The following is a 19,967-nucleotide window of genomic DNA, read 5'->3' as shown; positions in this document are numbered from 1 at the left end:
AAAGCCCAGGATGTCTATTTCCAACGCCGTTGAGAGCGCGCCAATTGGGCTTCTGTAGCTCCAGAAAATCCACTTCGAGTGCAGGGAGGTCAGAATCCAACAGCATCTGCAGTCCTTTTCAGTCTCTGAATCAGATTTTTGCTCAGGTCCCTCAATTTCAGCCAGAAAATACCTGAAATCACAGAAAAACACACAAACTCATAGTAAAGTCCAGAAAAGTGAATTTTAATTAAAAACTAATAAAAATATACTAAAAACTAACTAAATCATACTAAAAACATACTAAAAATAATGCCAAAAAGCGTACAAATTATCCGCTCATCACAACACCAAACTTAAATTGTTGCTTGTCCTCAAGCAACCGAAAATCAAATAAGATAAAAGAAGAGAATATGCAATGAATTCCAAAAACATCTATGAAGATCAGTATTAATTAGATGAACGGGGCTTTTAGCTTTTTGCCTCTGAATAGTTTTGGCATCTCACTCTATCCTTTGAAATTCAGAATGATTGGCTTCTTTAGGAACTCAGAATCCAGATAGTGTTATTGATTCTCCTAGTTAAGTATGATGATTCTTGAACACAGCTACTTATTGAGTCTTGGCTGTGGCCCAAAGCACTCTGTCTTCCAGTATTACCACCGGATACATACATGCCACAGACACATAATTGGGTGAACCTTTTCAGATTGTGACTCAGCTTTGCTAGAGTCCCCAATTAGAGGTGTCTAGGGTTCTTAAGCACACTATTTTTGCCTTGGATCACAACTTTATTTCTTTCTTTTTCTTTCTTTTTCTTTTTCTCCCTTTTTTTTTCGTTTTTCTCCTTTTTTTTTTGTATTCACTGCTTTTTCTTGCTTCAAGAATCATTTTTATGATTTTTTAGATCCTCAGTAACATGTCTCCTTTTTCATCATTCTTTCAAGAGCCAACATTCATGAACCACAAATTCAAAAGACATATGCACTGTTTAAGCATACATTCAGAAAACAAAAGTGTTGCCTCCACATCAAAATAATTAATCTGTTATAAAATCTGAAATTCATGCAATTCTTCTCTTTTTCAATTTAAGAACATTGTTTATTTAAGAAAGGTGATGGATTCATAGGACATTCATAACTTTAAGGCATAGACACTAAGACACTAATGATCATAAGACACAAACATAGACAAACATAAGCATGAAATTTTTGAAAAACAGGAAAATAAAGAACAAGGAGATTAAAGAACGGGTCCACCTCAGTGATGGCGGCTTGTTCTTCCTCTTGAAGGTCTTATGGAGTGCTTGAGCTCCTCAATGTCTCTTCCTTGTCTTTGTTGCTCCTCTCTCATGATTCTTTGATCTTCTCTAATTTCATGGAGGAGGATGGAATGTTCTTGGTGCTCCACCCTTAGTTGTCCCATGTTGGAACTCAATTCTCCTAGGGAGGTGTTCAGTTGCTCCCAATAGTCTTGTGGAGGAAAGTGCATCCCTTGAGGCATCTCAGGGATCTCATGATGAGAGGGGTCTCTTGTTTGCTCCATCCTCTTCTTAGTAATGGGCTTGTCCTCATCAATGGGGATGTCTCCCTCTATGTCAACTCCAACTGAATAACAGAGGTGACAAATGAGGTGAGGAAAGGCTAACCTTGCCAAGGTAGAGGACTTGTCCGCCACCTTATAAAGTTCTTGGGCTATAACCTCATGAACTTCCACTTCTTCTCCAATCATGATGCTATGGATCATGATGGCTCGGTCTAGAGTAACTTCAGACCGGTTGCTAGTGGGAATGATTGAGCGTTGGATAAACTCCAACCATCCTCTAGCCATGGGCTTGAGGTCATGCCTTCTCAATTGGACCGGCTTCCCTCTTGAATCTCTCTTCCATTGGGTGCCCTCTTCACAAATGTCAGTGAGGACTTGTTCCAACCTTTGATCAAAGTTGACCCTTCTTGTGTAAGGATGTTCATCTCCTTGCATCATAGGCAAGTTGAATGCCAACCTTATATTTTCCGGACTAAAATCCAAGTATTTCCCCCGAACCATAGTAAGCCAATTCTTTGGATCCGGGTTCACACTTTGATCATGGTTCTTGGTGATCCATGCATTGGCATAGAACTCTTGAACCATTGAGATTCCGACTTGTTGAATGGGGTTGGTAAGAACTTCCCAACCTCTTCTTCGGATCTCATGTCGGGTCTTCGGATATTCACTCTTTTTGAGTGAAAAAGGGACCTCGGGGATCACCTTCTTCAAGGCCACAACTTCATAGAAGTGGTCTTGATGCACCCTTGAGATGAATCTCTCCATCTCCCATGACTCGGAGGTGGAAGCTTTTGCCTTCCCTTTCCTCTTTCTAGAGGTTTCTCCGGCCTTGGATGCCATAAATGGTTATGGAAAAATAAAAAACAATGCTTTTACCACACCAAACTTAAAAGGTTTGCTCGTCCTCGAGCAAAAGAAGAAAGAAGAGAGTAGAAGAAGAAGAAATGAGGAAGAAGGGAATGGCTTTGTGTTCGGCCAAAGAGGGGGAGAAGTGGTGTTTAGGTTGTGTGAAAATGAAGGGGTGAAGAAGGGTTTATATAGGAGAGGGGGGGCTCATGGTTCGGTCATGTATGGGTAGGTTTGGGAGGGAAAGTGGTTTGAATTTGAAGGGTGAGGTAGGTGGGGTTTTATGAAGGATGGATGTGAGTGGTGAAGAGAAAGATAGGATTTGATAGGTGAAGGGTTTTTGGGGAAGAGGTGTTGAGGTGATTGGTGAATGGGTGAAGAAGGGAGAGAGTGGTGGGGTTGGTGGGGATCCTGTGGGGTCCACAGATCTTGAGGTGTCAAGAAAACGTCATCCCTGCACCAAATGGCATGCAAAAATGCGTTTTGAGCCAATTCTGGCGTTAAACGCCGGGCTGGTGCCCATTTCTGGCATTTAACGCCAGGTTCTTGCCCTTTCCTGGCGTTTAACGCCAGTCTGGTGCCCCTTTCTGGCGTTAAACGCCCAGAATGGTGCCAGACTGGGCGTTAAACGCCCATCTGCTAGCCTTACTGGCGTTTAAACGCCAGTAGGTTCTTCCTCCAGGGTGTGCTATTTTTCTTCCTGTTTTTCATTCTGTTTTTGCTTTTTCAATTGATTTTGTGACTTCTCATGATCATCAACCTACAGAAAACATAAAATAACAAAGGAACATAGATAAAATATGACATTGGGTTGCCTCCCAACAAGCGCTTCTTTAATGTCAGTAGCTTGACAGAGGGCTCTCATGGAGCCTCACAAATGCTCAGAGCAATGTTGGAACCTCCCAACACCAAACTTAGAGTTTGAATGTGGGGGTTCAACACCAAACTTAGAGTTTGGTTGTGGCCTCCCAACACCAAACTTAGAGTTTGACTGTGGGGGCTCTGTTTGGCTCTGATTTGAGAGAAGCTCTTCATGCTTCCTCTCCATGGTGACAGAGGGATATCCTTGAGCCTTAAACACAAAAGATTCTTTATTCACTTGAATGATCAGTTCGCCTCTATCAACATCAATCACAGCCTTAGCTGTGGCTAGGAAGGGTCCGCCAAGGATGATAGATTCATCCATGCACTTCCCAGTCTCTAGGACTATGAAATCAGCAGGGATGTAATGGTCTTCAATCTTTACCAAAACATCCTCTACAAGTCCATAAGCTTGTTTTCTTGAATTGTCTGCCATCTCTAGTGAGATTCTTGCAGCTTGTACCTCAAAGATCCCTAGCTTCTCCATTACAGAGAGAGGCATGAGGTTTACACTTGACCCTAAGTCACACAGAGCCTTCTTGAAGGTCATGGTGCCTATGGTACAAGGTATGGAGAACTTCCCAGGGTCCTGCCTCTTTTGAGGTAATTTTTGCCTAGACAAGTCATCCAGTTCTTTGGTGAGCAAAGGGGGTTCATCCTCCCAAGTCTCATTTCCAAATAACTTGTCATTTAGCTTCATGATTGCTCCAAGGTATGTAGCAACTTGCTCTTCAGTGACATACTCATCCTCTTCAGAGGAGGAATACTCATCAGAGCTCATGAAAGGCAGAAGCAAGTCCAATGGAATCTCTATGGTCTCATTTTGAGCCTCAGATTCCCATGGTTCCTCATTGGGGAACTTAGTGGAGGTCAGTGCACGCCTATTGAGGTCTTCCTCAGTGGCGTTCACTTCCTCTCCTTCCTCTTCAAATTCGGCCATGTTGATGGCCTTGCACTCTCCTTTTGGATTTTCTTCTGTATTACTTGGAAGAGTACTAGGAGGGAGTTCAGTAATTTTCTTGCTCAGCTGTCCCACTTGTGCCTCCAAATTCCTAATGGAGGACCTTGTTTCATTCATGAAACTTTGAGTGGTTTTGATCAGATCAGAGACCATGGTTGCTAAGTCAGAGTGGCTCTGCTTAGAATTCTCTGTCTATTGCTAAGAAGATGATGGAAAAGGCTTGCCATTGCTAAACCTGTTTCTTCCACCATTATTGTTGTTGAAACCTTGTTGAGGTCTCTGTTGATCCTTCCATGAGAAATTTGGGTGATTTCTCCATGAAAAATTATAGGTGTTTCCATAGGGTTCTCCCATGTAATTCACCTCTTCCATTGAAGGGTTCTCAGGATCATAAGCTTCTTCTTCAGATGAAGCATCCTTAGTACTGCTTGGTGCATTTTGCATTCCAGACAGACTTTGAGAAATCAAATTGACTTGTTGAGTCAATATTTTATTCTGAGCCAATATGGCATTCAGAGTATCAATCTCAAGAACTCCTTTCTTCTGATTAGTCCCATTGTTCACAGGATTCCTTTCAGAAGTGTACATGAATTGGTTATTTGCAACCATTTCAATTAGCTCTTGAGCTTCTGTAGGCGTCTTCTTCAGATGAAGAGATCCTCCAGCAGAGCTATCCAAAGACATCTTGGATAGTTCAGAGAGACCATCATAGAAAATACCTATGATGCTCCATTCAGAAAGCATGTCAGAAGGACATTTTCTGATCAATTGTTTGTATCTTTCCCAAGCTTCATAGAGGGATTCTCCATCCTTCTGTCTGAAGGTTTGGACTTCCACTCTAAGCTTACTCAATTTTTGAGGTGGAAAGAACTTTGCCAAGAAGGCATTGACTAGCTTTTCCCATGAGTCCAGGCTTTCTTTAGGTTGTGAGTCCAACCATGTCCTAGCTCTGTCTCTTACAGCAAAAAGGAATAGCATAAGTCTGTAGACCTCAGGGTCAACCCCATTAGTCTTGACAGTGTCACAGATTTGCAAGAATTCAGCTAAGAACTGATGAGGATCTTCCAATGGAAGTCCATGGAACTTGCAATTCTGTTGCATTAGAGAAACTAATTGAGGCTTAAGCTCAAAGTTGTTTGCTCCAATGGCAGGGATAGAGATGCTTCTCCCATAGAAGTCGAGAGTAGGTGCAGTAAAGTCACCCAGCACCTTCCTTGCATTGTTTGCATTGTTGTTGTTTTCGGCTGCCATGTCTTCTTCTTTGAAGATTTCTGTTAGGTCCTCTACAGAGAGTTGTGCCTTAGCTTCTCTTAGCTTTCGCTTCAAGGTCCTTTCAGGTTCAGGGTCAGCTTCAACAAGAATGCTTTTGTCTTTGTTCCTGCTCATATGAAAGAGAAGAGAACAAGAAAATATGGAATCCTCTGTATCACAGTATAGAGATTCCTTGAGGTGTCAGAAAAAAAGAAAAATAGAAGGAAGAAGGAGAAGAATTCGAACTTAGTCAGATAGAGTTCGAATTGTGCATTGAGGAGGAGTGGTACTCCATAATTAGAAGGATGTGAGAAGAGGGGAAGAGATTTTTCGAAAATTAATTAAAAAGATTTTAAAAACATTTTGAAAAATTGATTAATAATTTTCGAAAACTAAAAGTGGGAAATAAAGTAATTTTTGAAAAAGATTTTGAACTTAGAATTTAAAAAGATATGATTGAAAACTATTTTGAAAAAGATGTGATTAAAAAGATATGATTGAAAAGTTATGGTTTTTAAAAAGATATGATTGAAAAGATATGATTTGAAAACAATTTTAAAAAGATTTGATTTTAAAAATTAATGACTTGCCTAACAAGAAAAGATATGATTCAAACATTAAACCTCTCTCAACGGAAAAGGCATCATACTTGAAATGTTCAATCAATCATTAATTGTTAGCAAGTATCTTTGAAAAAGGAAAGAAATTGATTTTGAAAAAGATTTGATTGAAAAGATATGATTTGAAAGAGATTTGATTTTGAAAAACTTTGAAAACTTGAAAAAAATTGATTTGAAAACAAAATCTTCCCTCTTGTGCCATCCTGGCGTTAAACGTCCAGAATGGTGCACATTCTGGCGTTTAACACCCAATGCACTACTGATAGCTACGATTTTAGGAAATTGCACGATCGGCAAAAATTCCTTCCGGCAAGTGCACCGGTTATCATCAAGTAAAAACTCACAATAGAGTGAGATCGAATCCCACAAGGATTGGTTGAGTGAGCAATTCGGATTAGAAGTGTGTTCTAGTTGAGCGGAATCAAGATTTAGATGAGAATTGCGGAATGTAAAATTGACTGGAAACGTAAATGGCAAGAAATTGAAATTGCGGAATCTTAAATTGCATGAATTAAGAGCGAGAAGCTAAATTGCTGAAATTAAAAGGGATCGGGGTGATTGCATGAATTTAATTGCAGAATGTAAAGAGAAAGTGGTAGATCAGAAATGGGGAATTCATTGGGTTTCAGGAGATATTGAGATCTCCGAATCAAAACATTTTTATCCCTTCCTCAACCAATGCATTCATTGAATTTTGCTTGGCAATCTTATATGATTGGATCCCAATCCCTTGGCTCACCAATTCTCTCTAAAGACAAACAAATTCCCAATCCCTTGGTTTAAATGTTCATAAGAAGAGATGATGCTCGATCACTGATTATACCACACAGTTTCATGAACCACAATTTGGTAGGATTACATGTCACAATATCCATCCAAACCCCAATCCAATTCACTGTGAGAAAGCTTCTCTAGCATGAATCCTCCATTCCTTTCCCAAGGTTCCGAAGGATTCCAATTATGGATAGTTTCTTTCCCAAGACAACTAACCAATGGAATTAGATCGAGAAGCTTTCTAACAAAATTCAAGAGAAAAGATTGAAGAAGAAGATAAAAACTATTATTGATTCATTGAATTACAATAGAGCTCCCTAACCCAATGAAAGGGGTTTAGTGAGTCATAGCTCTGAATTCAATTACAAAAAGTATGAAAACTAGCAAAATGATCCAAAAGTTTCTCGTCTCCTAACCAAATTAAATTCTATCCTATTTATACACTTTCTAAATTGAGCTTCTGTTGTGTTTCTTGGGCTTTGAGGCCTTTCCCTGATTTCCTTTTGCTTTGGGTTTATGATCCATAATCCTGATGAGGCTGCTGATCCAATTCTGTAACATTCATTGGGCCAACTTAGTGATAATCAAGTAATGACACATGACTCAACAAATTGAAATTCCAGACTCATCAATTCTTCAGGCCCAATCCCATAAACCATGATATTCAATTGGGTTTCATACCAGAGTACGTTTAAGTTAATGTTTGTACTCAAATGCTAACTTAAACTGCAATATCTTTGGCCCAGAAACCTTTTTAATTAGTGGCGTTTAAGTTGCAGTTTAAGCTTAAACTGCAACTTAAACGTTGGACACTCCTGGAGGTGGTATAATTCAATCACGTTTAAGCTTCAGTTTAAGGTTAAACTGAAGCTTAAACATGGAAATGGAAGAAGGCAACCCTGGAGTGTGGAATTGTCGAACACGTTTAAGCTTCAGTTTAAGGTTAAACTGAAGCTTAAACGTGGAAATGAAGAAAGTAACCCTGGAGTGTGGATTTTGGTCGAACACGTTTAAGCTCCAGTTTAAGGTTAAACTGGAGCTTAAACGCGGAAATGGCTCCCTGGTGCATTTCCCATTTCTGGCGTTTAACTTCCAGTTTAAGGTTAAACTGGAGGTTAAACGCCACTTTCAGCCTTTCCTCAGCTTTCATGATTTTGGCGTTTAAGCTCCAGTTTAAGCTTAAACTGGAGCTTAAACTGGAGCTTAAACTGGAGCTTAAACTGGAACTTAAACTGGAGCTTAAACTCCACATGTGATATTCAAGCTTCCTTTATTGATTTTGTTGCTTCCTTGCCTAACCTCTTCTTCCCTGAAATCATCCAAACAACTGCATCAAAGTCTTGCAAAATTTCATGAGAAATCTTCCATTCATAGCATTCAAGTAATATAACTAAAAACTCATGGAATTTGCATCAAAATCATACTGTTTGGATGGTTCATTGCTTTGTTATTCATTTAACCATTCTTGGTTACTTTAAGCTCAAGAAAATGCATAAAACAACTAAAACTAACAGAAAAATGCTAGTGAAACTAGCCTAAGATGCCTTGGCATCACAACACCAAACCTAATACTTGCTTGTCCCTAAGCAAGTCCTGAGTTATTTGAGAAGAAAGTATGAAACAGAAAGCAATTACATTGGCTATATTAGTAAGCACTTGAAGTTCATCAGAAGGGTTTTATGCAAAAAGTTGCAGCATCACTTTTTTCATTCTTATCAGGTAAGATTATCACTTTTTCATTGCATCCATCAAACACTGCTATGGCCTCTTGTTATTCTTATGTCCTTGGCACTTTTCCCTTCTTTGTTTTTCTTTTTCTTAGAGCTCCTTTGCTCCTTGTTTGCTCAGTGTCTGTGTTGCACAAGCCTTTGGCATTTTCTTTTTCTTATCAGTGCACTACACATATCCACTACAGGCATTTTAGTTCACATTTCTTCTTGAGACATTGGTGCCCAGCACCTCTTTGTGTGACTAAATGTTTTGTATTTAGGTTGCTCTTGATAATGGACTTTTGGTTGATAATCCCGGGTTAGTTAACCTAAGTTACCAAGTGTTGAAACACTCCTCAGAACCTATTCATCCAAGCATATCCTTAATACATAAACACCACAGGCATTTGTCTCAGAAGTTCAAACCATTGGTGCCTAGCTTATTTTCTCAATTTTTTTTTTTGCTTTTTGGTTGCCCTTTTTCAGTGGCTTTTTCTTCTTCTTTTTCTTTCTTTTTCATGGCCAAAGACATTTATTCATCAAGATCCATAGACAGTATTCAAACTTCTACACAAAAATGATAATTCTACACTCAATTTCCAGTGATCTGACTAAACAATCAAGCATGCATACCACCACTTAATTCTACTTGATTTGTCACTAATTGAGCCAAGTTACTTTTGTTCAACTTTTCTTTTATTTTTGGAAACAGAACAAGCATGGCAAGCATTTGTTTAAGAAGGTGAAGTTATATCCAAACATCTAGGCATTCACTTTATTCAAAGCAGTAAACCAACACTCATACTAAAAACTTCACATTCCAGAAAGATTCAACAATTACAGTTTAAACCAGAACAAGCATGCTTTTGTTTGCCTTTTAAAGAATGGTCAAGGAACAACACCACCTTGTGAAATTTCTTGTTTTCTCTTTGTTGCCAGGAAACAATTTGATTTCTCCTTCTTCTCCTAGTTGTTGCTTCATGTTCTTTCTAAGATCCTTGTTTCCTTTCCTGTAAAGAGTGATGAAGTTGCTTGCTTCTCAAGCACTTGAGTGGTTAGCTCAACTATGTATGGGCAAGTGTCTGAGTCTTAAGTTGGTGTGTGAACACCAAACTTAGTCTCCTACTTACTCCTCTGCTCTTTGAATCCTTGAATTCTCCTTGGAATGAAGTTGCTGCTAAGGATTTTAAGCATTTCTGTGATTGCTTAGAATGGTTGTTCCTTTCATATAATTCAAAGGTTGTTGTGTTCAGTTGATCTGTATGGTGGAACACCAAACTTAGAGTCACACATTCCTCTTTGAATTATTGATCCACGAATTCATTGTTTGGTGTGAAACACCAAACTTAATTCTTTGCAATGCACAGAAACTACTTCACCTTTTTATTGAAACAAATAAAAGAAACAGCAAAGGAGTATTACCTCAGGTTGGGTTGCCTCCCAACAAGCGCTTCTTTAACGTCATTAGCTTGACGGTTGTCCCTTGTTAGGGTGGATTGTAGTGCTTGATGTCCTCTCCTCTCACTATGAAAATGTCCCCATTTGATTCCTTCATGATTTCCAAATGTTCCATAGAAAGAACTTTCCTGATTGTGAACACTTGAGGGAGCTGGGAAGGAATGGTTTTGAGGCCAGGTGGGATTGGCAGATAATGACTTGATATCACTTTATCTCCCGGAGAGAAACCTTCAGTGGGAATTTTCTTGTTTCTCCACCCTCTTGGCAATTTCTTTACAGTTCTTCCCTCTCTCTTGAGGATTTCTTCATTGAACCTTATGCCAGGAGGATCCTTCTGATCTGTTTCTATTGATTCTTGTGGCTTTAACTCTTGCAATTCTTATTTGCCTTCCAAGGACTGTTTCAGAGTTTCAGTTGCTGGATTGCTTTCCTCCAAACACAGATGGCTACTATCATCCTTAGGCTTTTCAGGTTCTGGTTCAGGCTCAGATGCAGGTTTGAAAACATGGAAAATGAGCTGTTCATCATGTATTCTCAAAATTAGCTCTCCTTGTTCTACATCTATGAGCGCTCTAGCAGTGGCTAGAAATGGCCTTCCCAGAATGATAGAGTGTAGGTAGCTTTCCTCCATGTCCAAAATGACAAAGTCTGTGGGGAAGAAATAATTTCCCACTTTCACCAGCACATTCTCAACTACCCCTTCAGCTTGCTTCTGAGTTTTGTCAGCCAGTTGTATGATTACATCGGTGGATCTCACCTCATTCAGTTGTAGTCTCTTCATAAGAGTTAGAGGCATCACATTTATGCTAGCTCCTAGATCACAGAATCCTCTGTCAATTTTTGTTTCCCCTATGATGCAGGGGATATGAAAACTTCCTGGGTCTGTTTTCTTAGAGACTATGTCCTTCTTGATGAGGGCACTGCATTCTTTGTTCATTATTACAGTTTGTCCTCCCTTCAAAACTCTTTTCTTGCTCAGCAATTCCTTCAAATACTTGATATGTGTAGGCATCTGCTGGAGAATCTCAAGAAAGGGAATATTGATATGGAGAGACTTAAATGTCTCTAAAAACCTTGAATATGTTTTCCCTTTTTCACCTCCTCCTAACCTCTGAGGAAATGGTGCTTTTGGTTGGTATGTTTCCAGCATGCCTTTATTTTGCAGTTCCTTGGCTTGCTCAGTTTCACTTTCCTGCTTAGCTTCTTCCACACCTTCCTTCAAGATTTCTGGCTCCTGTTCTGAGGGTCTGATTCCTTCTTCTTCTAAGACTTCCTTCAATATGGTGATGGCCTTGCATTCTTCCCATCTCACTCCCTTTTGTTCCCCTTTAGGATTCTTTTCTGTGTCACTAGGGAACACTGCAGTTGACTTGGGGGCCTGTTGAGATAGCTCTCCTACTCGAGACTCCATCCTCTTGAGTTTTTCACCATGGTTCCTTAAGGTAGATCTCACATCATCCCTAAAGCTTTTCAACTCACTTATGTCCTGACCCATGTTTGCAAGCATTCCTTCTATCCTGTTTAATTGATCTTGAAATTGTTGGTTCGGATTAGGTTGGGCAGGTTGATTATTTTGGCCATGATATGGTGGTTGGGAGTAAGTGTTTTGTGTGGCTTGGTATGATCTTTGGTTGGAGTTTTGGTATGTGGAATTGTTATGTTGGTTGGGGTTGTAAGGTTTGTGGTTTTGTGGTTGGGTTTGCTGGTTTCCCCACCCAAAGTTTGGGTGGTTTTTCCAGCCTGGGTTGTAAGTGTTGGAATGTGGATCATATGGTTGCCTTTGTTGATTTCCCACATAGTTGGCCTCTTCCCAATCACCTCCTTCAGTGCTTACTTCCTCTTGATCTTGTGTGTGTATTGCAGCCACTTGATTTGTTTCTAATTTCCTGGTGAGCTCTACTAGTTGCTTGGCAAACACCTTGTTTTGGGCTAGAATTGTATCAACATGGTTCAGCTCCATGACTCCCTTAGTGTTGTGTCTCTCTGAAGCATAGTAGTACTCATTCTCAGCCACTGTCTCAATCACTTCAATGGCTTCTTCCACAGTCTTTTTCCTGTTCAATGAACCTCCTGATGAATGGTCTACAGCCTTCCTTGATTCATAAGAAAGTCCATCATAGAAAATATGCAATTGCACCCAGTCATGGAACATGTCTGGTGGGCATTTCCTTGTCAACTCCTTGAACCTCTCCCATGCCTCGTAGAGAGTTTCACCATCTTGTTGTCTAAAGGTCTGAACTTCAGATCGAAGCCTATTGACCTTTTGTGGGGGGTAAAAACGTGCCAGAAACTTGCTTTCCACCTCATCCCAGGTTGTTAGGCTCCCCTTTGGGAATGATTCCAGCCACTTAGCTGCCTTGTCCCTAAGTGAAAATGGGAACAAGAGCAGTTTATAGGCATCTTCCTGGACTCCATTGGACTTCACAGTGTCGCAAATTCTCAGAAATTTTGTGAGATGTTGGTTTGGATCTTCATTAGCACTCCCACCAAATGAACAATGATTCTCCACCAGTGATATCAGCTGTGGTTTGAGTTCAAAATTGTTGGCCTGAATGGGTGGTTTCTGAATGCTGCTACCATAATTCCCAGAGGTTGGGTTTATGTATGAACCAAGAACCCTCCTCTCGGGAATGGCATTGTTTCCATCAGCTCTCTCATGGTTGTGAACTTCTCTATCCATGTTGAGATCTAGAGCTTCCTCAAAATTGTCCTCAGATTCTCCTTCAGATTCTTCTTCTTCCACTACTCTCTTCCCTCTTGCTTCCCTTCTAAGTTTATGAAGGGTCCTTTCTGGTTCGGTATATGGAGGAGTTGATGTCTCTCCTCTCCTACCTGTCATACAAGAACACAGCTCAGGCAACAAACAAGTGAAATACTCTTGGTTAATGGAAGAGTATGGTTAGAGCAGTTGAGGAATTAATTCAAATAGTTAGTGAGTCAGTGAGTTAGTTGCTTGAATTTAAAGGCATAAAGAAATAAAGCAAGTAACCGAGTGCAGAAATTAAAATTCAACAAGTAACTTGAACTGAATTAACAAAACAAGAAAAATGCTCAATCTAGTTAACTTCCAATTTGAGAATTGTCAATCGAAAACCAATCCCCGGCAACGGCGCCATAAACTTGATAGCTAAGATTTTAGGAAATTGCACGATCGGCAAAAATTTCTTCCGGCAAGTGCACCGGTTATCGTCAAGTAAAAACTCACAATAGAGTGAGGTCGAATCCTACAAGGATTGGTTGAGTGAGCAATTCGGATTAGAAGTGTGTTCTAGTTGAGCGGAATAAAGATTTAGATGAGAATTGCGGAATGTAAAATTGACTGGAAACGTAAATGGCAAGAAATTGAAATTGCGGAATCTTAAATTGCATGAATTAAGAGCGAGAAGCTAAATTGCTGAAATTAAAAGGGATCGGGGTGATTGCATGAATTTAATTGCAGAATGTAAAGAGAAAGTGGTAGATCAGAAATGGGGAATTCATTGGGTTTCAGGAGATATTGAGATCTCCGAATCAAAACATTTTTATCCCTTCCTCAACCAATGCATTCATTGAATTTTGCTTGGCAATCTTATATGATTGGATCCCAATCCCTTGGCTCACCAATTCTCTCTAAAGACAAACAAATTCCCAATCCCTTGGTTTAAATGTTCATAAGAAGAGATGATGCTCGATCACTGATTATACCACACAGTTTCATGAACCACAATTTGGTAGGATTACATGTCACAATATCCATCCAAACCCCAATCCAATTCACTGTGAGAAAGCTTCTCTAGCATGAATCCTCCATTCCTTTCCCAAGGTTCCGAAGGATTCCAATTATGGATAGTTTCTTTCCCAAGACAACTAACCAATGGAATTAGATCGAGAAGCTTTCTAACAAAATTCAAGAGAAAAGATTGAAGAAGAAGATAAAAACTATTATTGATTCATTGAATTACAATAGAGATCCCTAACCCAATGAAAGGGGTTTAGTGAGTCATAGCTCTGAATTCAATTACAAAAAGTATGAAAACTAGCAAAATGATCCAAAAGTTTCTCGTCTCCTAACCAAATTAAATTCTATCCTATTTATACACTTTCTAAATTGAGCTTCTGTTGTGTTTCTTGGGCTTTGAGGCCTTTCCCTGATTTCCTTTTGCTTTGGGTTTATGATCCATAATCCTGATGAGGCTGCTGATCCAATTCTGTAACATTCATTGGGCCAACTTAGTGATAATCAAGTAATGACACATGACTCAACAAATTGAAATTCCAGACTCATCAATTCTTCAGGCCCAATCCCATAAACCATGATATTCAATTGGGTTTCATACCAGAGTACGTTTAAGTTAATGTTTGTACTCAAATGCTAACTTAAACTACAATATCTTTGGCCCAGAAACCTTTTTAATTAGTGGCGTTTAAGTTGCAGTTTAAGCTTAAACTGCAACTTAAACGTTGGACACTCCTGGAGGTGGTATAATTCAATCACGTTTAAGCTTCAGTTTAAGGTTAAACTGAAGCTTAAACGTGGAAATGGAAGAAGGCAACCCTGGAGTGTGGAATTGTCGAACACGTTTAAGCTTCAGTTTAAGGTTAAACTGAAGCTTAAACGTGGAAATGAAGAAAGTAACCCTGGAGTGTGGATTTTGGTCGAACACGTTTAAGCTCCAGTTTAAGGTTAAACTGGAGCTTAAACGCGGAAATGGCTCCCTGGTGCATTTCCCATTTCTGGCGTTTAACTTCCAGTTTAAGGTTAAACTGGAGGTTAAACGCCACTTTCAGCTTTTCCTCAGCTTTCATGATTTTGGCGTTTAAGCTCCAGTTTAAGCTTAAACTGGAGCTTAAACTGGAGCTTAAACTGGAACTTAAACTGGAGCTTAAACTCCACATGTGATATTCAAGCTTCCTTTATTGATTTTGTTGCTTCCTTGCCTAACCTCTTCTTCCCTGAAATCATCCAAACAACTGCATCAAAGTCTTGCAAAATTTCATGAGAAATCTTCCATTCATAGCATTCAAGTAATATAACTAAAAACTCATGGAATTTGCATCAAAATCATACTGTTTGGATGGTTCATTGCTTTGTTATTCATTTAACCATTCTTGGTTACTTTAAGCTCAAGAAAATGTATAAAACAACTAAAACTAACAGAAAAATGCTAGTGAAACTAGCCTAAGATGCCTTGGCATCAACTACCCTTTTGGGCGTTAAACGCCCAACCAGGCACCCTGGCTGGCGTTTAAACGCCAGTCTATCCTTCTTCACTGGGCGTTTTGAACGCCCAGCTTTTTCTGTGTAATTCCTCTGCTGCATGTTCTGAATCTTCAGTTCCCTGTACTATTGACTTGAAAATAGAACCAAGATCAAATAAACAATGCATGCAAGACACCAAACTTAAAATTAGACACTAGACTCAAACAAGAAACATAAAATATTTTTGGTTTTTATGATTTTGAAAATTTTTTTGGATTTTTCGAAAATTATATGGAAATAGAAAATAAAGGTTTCAGAATTCTCAATTTGGATTCCAGGAATCATTGCAATGCTAGTCTAAGACTTCTGTCCAGGAATTAGACATGGCTTCACAGCCAGCCAAGCTTTCAAAGAAAGCTTCGGTCCAAAACACTAGACATGACCAATGGCCAGCCAAGCCTTAGCAGATCATTGCTCCAATAACAAGATTGAAAGAGATCAATAAGCTCTTGTGATGATCAGTTGAAACCTTGGTCCAATAAGATTAGACATGGCTTCTCAGCCAGCCAGATTTCAACAGATCATCATGAAACTCTAGAACTCATTCTTAAGAATTCTGAAAAATACCTAATCTAAGCAACAAGATGAACCGTCAGTTGTCCATACACGAAACAATCCCCGGCAACGGCGCCAAAAACTTGGTGGGCGAAATTGTGATCATCAATGGTGCCATCAACATGGTACGCTCATTGCAATCTCAGCTCTTTATCATAACTCCGCACAACTAACCAGCAAGTGCACTGGGTCGTCCAAGTAATAAACCTTACGCGAGTAAGGGTCGATCCCACGGAGATTGTTGGTATGAAGCAAGCTATGGTCACCTTGTAAATCTTAGTCAGGCAGACTCAAATGGGTATGGGTGATATATGAATAAAAGATAAAGATAAAGATAGAGATACTTATGTATATCATTGGTGAGAGCTTCAGATAAGCGTATGAAGATGCTTGTCCCTTCCGTCTCTCTGCTTTCCTACTGTCTTCATCCAATCCTTCTTACTCCTTTCCATGGCAAGCTTATGCAAGGGTTTCACCGTTGTCAGTGGCTACCTCCCATCCTCTCAGTGGAAATGTTCAACGCACCCTGTCACGGCACGGCTATCCATCTGTCGGTTCTCAATCAGGCCGGAATAGAATCCAGTGATTCTTTTGCGTCTGTCACTAATGCCCCGCCCTCAGGAGTTTGAAGCACGTCACAGTCATTCAATCATTGAATCCTACTCAGAATACCACAGACAAGGTTAGACCTTCCGGATTCTCTTGAATGCCGCCATCCGTTCTTGCCTATACCACGAAGACTCTGATCTCACGGAATGGCTGGCTCGGTTGTCAGGCGAGCACTCGGTTGTCAGGCGATCAACCATGCATCGTGTATCAGGAATCCAAGAGATATTCACTCAATCTAAGGTAGAACGGAGGTGGTTGTCAGTCACACGTTCATAGGTGAGAATGATGATGAGTGTCATGGATCATCACATTCATCAAGTTGAAGAACAAGTGATATCTTGGAACAAGAACAAGCGGAATTGAATAGAAGAACAATAGTAATTGCATTAATACTCGAGGTACAGCGGAGCTCCACACCTTAATCTATGGTGTGTAGAAACTCTACCGTTGAAAATACATAAGAACAAGAGTGATCATTGGCTTTGGTCCCAAAGAGGGAACCAGAAGAACCAAGATCTGATCTAAGAACTAGATGTCCGAAGATGAAAATACAATAGTAAAAGGTCCTATTTATAGGGAACTAGTAGCTTAAGAATTACAAAGATGAGTAAAAGACATAAAAATCCACTTCCGGGCCCACTTGGTGTGTGCTTGGGCTGAGCATTGAAGCATTTTCGTGTAGAGACTTCTCTTGGAGTTAAACGCCAGCTTTTGTGCCAGTTTGGGCGTTTAACTCCCACTTTGGTGCCAGTTCCGGCGTTTAACACTGGGAATTCTGAAGGTGACTTTGAACGCCGGTTTGGGCCATCAAATTTTGGGCAAAGTATAGACTATTATATATTGCTGGAAAGCCCAGGATGTCTACTTTCCAACGCCGTTGAGAGCGCGCCAATTGGGCTTCTGTAGCTCCAGAAAATCTACTTCGAGTGCAGGGAGGTCAGAATCCAATAGCATCTGCAGTCCTTTTCAGTCTCTGAATCAGATTTTTGCTCAGGTCCCTCAATTTCAGCCAGAAAATACCTGAAATCACAGAAAAACACACAAACTCATAGTAAAGTCCAGAAAAGTGAATTTTAATTAAAAACTAATAAAAATATACTAAAAACTAACTAAATCATACTAAAAACATACTAAAAATAATGCCAAAAAGCGTACAAATTATCCGCTCATCAAACGCCTCCCCCTAAGTTGCCATCATCCTTCACAACATTCAAGTGGGTAAAATTCATATCCCTTAGCTTTCTAATTCCACTTGAATATGGGCTACTGGAGACGGATGGTCAACTTAGAGCTCTCTGTGACATTAAGAGTAAGAAGAAGATGGTCAGAGATAAGATTTATCCTGCAAGGTTCAACATGGTTGTGTGCCCAACATTTAAACGCAAAGGTTGGTGTAGAGCTCAACAGAATGGGTCTAGGAAGTTGTCTGGCTGCATCAGTGATAATTCAGACTGTTTGCCACCCGGCTGGAACAATATTGCTCAACAAGAAGACGGGTGCAAAAGCAAGATTTGGGACCCTGGAATTCACTCTAGAAATCAACACTCTTGGGGCCTTGTCACTTGCTTTAACTTGCTTGAGGGGTTTCTGCGCCTTGTTTGGGACCCCGGAGGCTACTGAAACTCCAAACATTGGTGGAGATTTCTGGATGAGTTCAAGCACAAGCCGCCATAACAGGAAGCTCCTCAAATGTCCAACTTAAGGACTTTAACTAAAAGTGCTAGGTGGGAGACAACCCACCATGGTATGATCGTTTCTTTTTCATTTTTATCTAGTTTTATTTGTTTCCGAGTCTTCTTTTATCTTATTATATTGAACCTGGAGTTTTGCATAACATTCATATTAGTATTGCATTCTGCATTTTTCATGCATATAAAAAAAATAAATACCACGCAACGCGACCGCATCAGCGACGCGTCCGCGACGCAAGGAGAGGGGAGAAAATAAAAACAAACAGAGAGTCACGCTGGAGCGGGGCTGGAGGCACGCCTTTAGCATACTTTGACCTCACGCGACCGCGCCACTGACGCGTCCGCGTCGAGTGGGAACACTGGCCTCCCACGCGACCGAGTCACTCACGCGGCCGCGTACTTTGGAATTCGACGTAGAAAAGGTGCATGACCGAATGTTGTGCTAGAGTGGTGTTGGATTGGTGCTAAACGCACAATTCTTCCCACGCGGCTGCGTGACCGACGCGACCGCATCATATCCTCATAATGGCCACTCACATAACCGCGTGCCCCACTGGTGGACGAAATTGTGATACTCACAATATTGTATTCTTTATTTTATATGGAATTATTATTGTGGCTCTCTGCTATGTGTGGACACAACTCCGTTCAACTAACCAGCAAGTGCACTGGGTCGTCCAAGTAATACCTTACGTGAGTAAGGATCGATCCCACGGAAATTATTGGTATGAAGCAAGCTATGGTCACCTTGTAAATCTCAGTTAGGCAGATTAAATGGTTATGGGTTTCGAAAATTAATAATAAATAGAAAATAAAAAGGGATAGAAATACTTATGTAAATCAATAGTGGAAATTTCAGATAGGCGTATGGAGATGCTGTGCTCTTCTTGAATCTCTACTTTCTTATTACATTCATCCAATTCTTCTTACTCCTTTCCATGGCAAGCTGTATGTAGGGCATCACCATCATTAATGGCTACTTTTAATCCTCTCGGGAAAATGGTCCTATGCGCTGTCACTGCACGGCTAATCGTCTGGAGGCATCACCCTTGGTTGATAGCTACATCCCATCCTCTCAGTGAAAATGGTCCAAATGCTCTGTCACAGCACGGCTAATCATCTGTCGGTTCTCAATTAGGTTGGAATAGAATCCATTGATTCTTTTGCGTTTGTCATCACGCCCAGCCTTCAGGAGTTTGAAGCTCGTCACAGTCATTCAATACCGGAATCCTACTCGGAATACCACAGACAAGGTTAGACTTTCCGGATTCCCAGGATCCTACTCGGAATACCACAGACAAGGTTAGACCTTCCGGATCCCCATGAATGCCGCCATCTATCTAGCTTATACCATAAAGATTCTGTTGGGGAATCTAAGAGATATGCGTCCGGCCTAGAGTAGAACGGAAGTGGTTGTCAGTCACGCGCGTTCATAGGTGAGAATGATGATGAGTGTCACGGATCATCACATTCATCAAAGTTAAGTGTAACGTATATCTTGGAATAAGAATAAAAGAGAATTGAATAGAAAGTAATAATAATTGTATTGAAACTTGAGGTACAGCAGAGCTCCACACCCTTAATCTATGGTGTGTAGAAACTCCACCGTTGAAAATACATAAGTGAAAGGTTCAGGCATGACCGAATGGCCAGCCCCCATGATCTGAGAACTATGTGCCCCCAGATGTTCTTTAGATCTAAAGTGATTAAAAAGATGTCTAATACATTAGTTAAATGTCCTATATATACTAGACTAGCTACTAGGGTTTACATGAGTAAGTAATTGATGCATAAATCCACTTCCGGGGCCCACTTGGTGTATGCTTGGGCTGAGCTTGATCTATCCACGAGCTGAGGCTTCTCTTGGAGT

At 40.3% G+C, this 19,967-nt stretch overlaps 2 non-coding genes across 2 annotated transcripts; both read left to right on the top strand.

The window, feature by feature from the left end:
• Window positions 1-4,929: 4,929 nt before the first annotated feature.
• LOC112766150 (small nucleolar RNA R71) lies at window positions 4,930-5,037 on the top strand. The gene has a single exon (XR_003184164.1). It is a non-coding gene; the product is annotated as a small nucleolar RNA R71 (small nucleolar RNA).
• A 7,116-nt stretch (window positions 5,038-12,153) lies between these two features.
• Window positions 12,154-12,257, top strand: LOC112765579 (small nucleolar RNA R71). Its single transcript, XR_003183835.1, has one exon. It is a non-coding gene; the product is annotated as a small nucleolar RNA R71 (small nucleolar RNA).
• The last annotated feature ends 7,710 nt before the right edge of the window (window positions 12,258-19,967 follow it).

Source organism: Arachis hypogaea, chromosome 2 (assembly GCF_003086295.3).
Source record: "Arachis hypogaea cultivar Tifrunner chromosome 2, arahy.Tifrunner.gnm2.J5K5, whole genome shotgun sequence".
Lineage (NCBI taxonomy): Eukaryota > Viridiplantae > Streptophyta > Magnoliopsida > Fabales > Fabaceae > Arachis > Arachis hypogaea.
The sequence above is the reverse complement of the archived record's forward strand: the minus strand, read 5'-3'. Positions and strand labels throughout refer to the sequence as shown.